Raw genomic sequence first — 4,444 nt, 5'->3', positions numbered from 1 at the left:
GCTTCTGCCCTAGCTCTCTCTGCTTCCTGGTCTCCTGAGAAGTGAGAGAAAAGCCTCCTGCCCTGACTTCTGTTGTCACAGACAGGACCTGGCTGTGGGTCACTGGCATAACTGTATCGCCCTGTGTTGTGAACCAAAAGAAGTCCTTTCCATCAGGTAGTCTGTCAGAGCGGTAGGGAACTAATCCAGATCTGTAATGAACTGCTTGAGAGTGGGTGTCCATTTTCCCTTATGCATGCATTGCATAGCTGGGCCAGGCACCAAGAGGCTACGCTAATGTTGCTAAATAAAGCAACAACTTCCAGTAGATAACAACCCTCTGCTTCCACTGGGCTCTCCATACTGAAGCCTAGAAATATGGATGGGACTCTCATTTCTGGAAAACTTTCTTAAGTAGTGGAAACGTCTCGGGATTAGTACCTATGAACAGCATGTCACAGGACATTGCCCTGTTCTAAAAAGGTTGGTGACAGGGCAATCTAATAGAAATATAATGTAAGGCCCTTCTATAATTTTGATAATTTAGTGGGCATAGTAGAAAAGAAGAGAAATGCATAAACTTGATCTTGTTTAAAGTTTTTTTTTAGATCGGGCCATTTTTATTACTTAGTTCATTTATAAAGTTAAAAACATTTAACCTTTTGTCTGTTCTGATAGGTAGATGTTACCACTCAATTTTTGAAGACTTCAAGTCAACTAACTCAGAACTTTAAAAAGCATTAATGATCCCTTTTGAGGCAACTTGTGTGTTCTACTGTTCATCAAATTTACTGTTCCAATAAGCCTAGGGGCTGAGATAAGATGGAGCTGACAACTATCTCCATAATCTTGAAAGCTAGGTGAAAATAAATGTCCTTGTGGTCCACGAGACAGACAAGTGTAGCCAGATCACTCGACCAGCAACGAGCTTGTGACTACATAACTTCTAGCAGCAGAACACCCGGCACAGCCATGAGCAAATGCTTTCATTCAATTGCAGATTAATGTCTCTGTAAGAAATAATTTTAAAGTACTCTAAAATATTGTTCACCTGCCCACAAACATGAAACACATCAAAGATCTTGTTTGTCTCCATTTTTCCCTATAGAATCAGGTGCACTGGAACCCTTATTAGTTTCAACAAAAACAGGTTCAAAGGCAGCTTCCAAAGAATTGTTCATCCAAAGAATCGGTGGTAGTGGCTCCTTTAATTAATGTTGGGTTGGTAAAAGACTGTTGTTGCTTGGGCATTGTACTCGATTCTATTGTTTTTCTGCCTCTTCTTTCACCAAGAATCTTGACATAATTTGCAGGTGTAAGTCCTGATGTTTGACCGTCAAAATTAGCCGGAAGCCAACCTTAACTTTGGGTTGTTGTTCTTTGAGCGCTAAATTTAGCATCTCACCAGCACGGAAAGCAATCTCTTCATCAGACATGGCAACAAAATCGTATTCTGCTCGTGCAACTACATGGTGATCCTCACCACTTGCCCAGTTGGTGTTGTCTGTTACTTCACCATTGCGTGTAGATAGAAGTATCCAGATGAGATAAGGACCATCAAGGATAACAGTAAAGAACAGGAATATTGGCCAAGATTTTGCTGAGTTCGTTGCTCGGTCCTCGGTACTAAGGCAGGCCACAGTTCCTTCACTTTCTGCCCACAGGTCCTCATTCTCAGAGCCTCTTCTTAAACCCACCATCCACTGTAACCGTCTATAAAGATATCTTATAGTCCTAACTAATGCAAAGGCTGAAAAACCTTTGTAAAGTGTATGTTTAGCCAGGAAAAGTGATTTGCTACATCTAATACAGCCCTGAAACTCTTATAGATGGCTGAAAAAGTAGCACCCATCATCATGCTGACAGAGGCAAATGCATGCATAATGCTTTCAATGGACTGAAATGCACCTCCGCTGCTTTCTTCAGCTTGCTGTACAAACCTACTGGGAGGAAGATCGTCTACACTGAGGCGGTTAAAGCCCAAACCATTGTATCCATAACTATAAGGGCTAGAGCTTCCATAAAATGAATTTCCGTAGGCTCTGTATCCAGAAGAAAAGGAACTGTAAGCAGGTCTGAAAGTTGTTTACATTGTTGCTCCCTGTCTGCTGGGATGGCCTGGTAAGAATAGGTGGGGGCACGCAAGTAAGTGTTGGTTATCCAGGTCTTGTCAATAAAGTAGGGCCCAAATTAGCAGATTGGAAAGTGAGTCCAGGGCCCAGCCTTGGGCTGGCCCTGGAAATTCAGCGACTCTCCCAGGAGGATAGAGTTTTTTTTAAAAGAGATTTATTCATTTAATTATAGGAGTGCTCTATCTGCGTGTATGCCTGCATGGTAGAAGATGGCATCGGATCCCGTTACAGATGGTTGTGAGACACCATGTGGTTACAGGGAATTGAACTCAGGACCTCTGAAAAAGCAGCCAGTGCTCTTAAATGCTGAGCCATCCCTCCAGCCCCATGAATGATAGATGGATTTTTATCGACCCTTATAGAGTCAAACTTTTACTGTTTCCACACACACAAGTTAAATATGAGCAAGGCATTTTGCTCTTTGTTATGACCATCACATATCTTTGAAATTTCCTCTGCATTTCATGCTTACAGCTGATCTCTATGCTGTTTGGGTGAAGCTCCCGGTAGCCAGCTGTAGCTGGAGCTACCCTGAAGGTCGCACGGCTCACCTCCACCTTCTTAGCTTCGTTTGCCTTTTTCTCCACAGATGAAACAAGAGATAAGATAAGAAGATAACCACAGGATATTGTTTAAGACAGAACTTAAGGAGCTTGGGAAACATGTTAGCTTCTCTGTTATCATTGCCAGCTGCAGTTTTTAAAGATTAATTTTAACTATGTGTGTGTGTATGTGCACACTCCCCACTGCACGTGCACACACTCTAGAGTTACAAGCTGCTGTGAGCCACTGGACATGGGTTTCAGGAACTGAGCTCAAGTCTTCTGCAAGAGTAACTGCTGAGCCATTCAGTCCGACCTTGTATTCATTGGGTTGGTTGATCCCTTGCTGTTTTGTTTTGTTTGAAGCCAGGCAATTATGAGGAGGCTCAGAGCAGAGACAAGTGTGGTTCAGGCAACACCTGTGGATACTTTAGGACTCACTGGTGTCCCTAGCTTCGATTTTAAAAGTGTCTTAGTCAGCTTAGGGGAGGATGTGGGAAGGGGATAAGGTGCTGTCAAGTTCACCATCCTGGGGACTTCCCTCACTGTGGGTACGTCATCTACTGAAGCAACTGTGCAGAGATGATGAGTTTCTTCTGAAGCCTGGAGGAGAAACTTCCTTCAAACCAGGGAGCAGCCAGATCCTAAAGCCCCGAGTGTGAACAAATGTGGGACATAGGAAGTGACCTGGGAAGGGAGGTGTGGGCAGTGAGCAGAGCAGCAGTGTGGTCTGAGGCCAGAGTAGGCAGATCAAACTGGTTCAAAAGACCTGCATAGCAGATTTAGGACCCAACCAATGGGATGGGTTTGGATGGGAACAAACAGAACAAGACTACACGGGGGTCTTGATGCTATGTCCCTCATAGGCTTAGATAAACTTACTGTGGGGGAGTGAGTGTCTTACCTTCACTTACAGGGAAGGTGTTTTCATCTAATGATGTGCATCTCTATCATTCATTGCTGACTGTGGTGGCCAAGAGGCAAAAATAAAGCCAAAGCCCCCAAATCCAGAAGTATTATTAAGCTCCAGGAAGGGAAAACAGTCATGGCTCCTTTGATTTTTAAATCTACTGAAGTGGAAATACTGTATGAATTCATTAATATCTTCAAGGAAAGGCTCCATTGAGGTTGTCACTAAGGAAGGGGCCCATTCTTTGAAAGGGAGCTTGCTGTTGGACTCCTTTAACCTGAACACCCTTCCCTTTGCCTTGTGTGTCTCACTCAACTCCAGATAAAATCCCACATGGTAGGAAATCCCTACTGTTTCTTACAGCAGAAATATGTCTTAACTGGTTCAGCTAAGAAAATCAAATGGTTTCATCCCTGCCTCCTCCAACACTATGACAGCATTCTGTCCTTCTAGAACGAGCATGCATCATAAAGATGCAGTGGGAAGCAGAGCATGTGCCCATCCAGACGCCTTTTCAATTCTATATTATGGTCCACCAATGCACGTACGAATCCTGTGTATTTTATATTTTTATCTATAGAGGAGAAACACTTGGCTCATTATACACTGGGCATTGCATCTCTGACGGACATTAAGAAGATTACAGTCCATTGCTGCCCTGGGTGTATTGTTTTTTCTCCCTCATTAGCTAAGAGCTAAGACAGCCAACCAGGGCCAGCAAGAGCCAGACATGGGCACTCACAGACTCTTGAAAGTATATTTGGCTGAAAAGTAAGTCAAAATTCTCCCTCCTAATGAATTTCTGCTCTGAAACGCTCTCTTCTGTATCAGGAAACAGTCCACAAGGAATGAGCATCTTGTTTCTCTGATTTGCATTGTGG

At 43.4% G+C, this 4,444-nt stretch overlaps 1 pseudogene; it reads right to left on the bottom strand.

Moving 5' to 3' along the window:
* Positions 1-1,052: 1,052 nt before the first annotated feature.
* On the bottom strand, positions 1,053-2,273 carry LOC110306165 (annotated as a pseudogene).
* Positions 2,274-4,444: the final 2,171 nt, after the last annotated feature.

Source organism: Mus caroli, chromosome 2 (genome assembly GCF_900094665.2).
Source record: "Mus caroli chromosome 2, CAROLI_EIJ_v1.1, whole genome shotgun sequence".
Classification (NCBI taxonomy): Eukaryota; Metazoa; Chordata; class Mammalia; order Rodentia; family Muridae; genus Mus; species Mus caroli.
The sequence above is the reverse complement of the archived record's forward strand: the minus strand, read 5'-3'. Positions and strand labels throughout refer to the sequence as shown.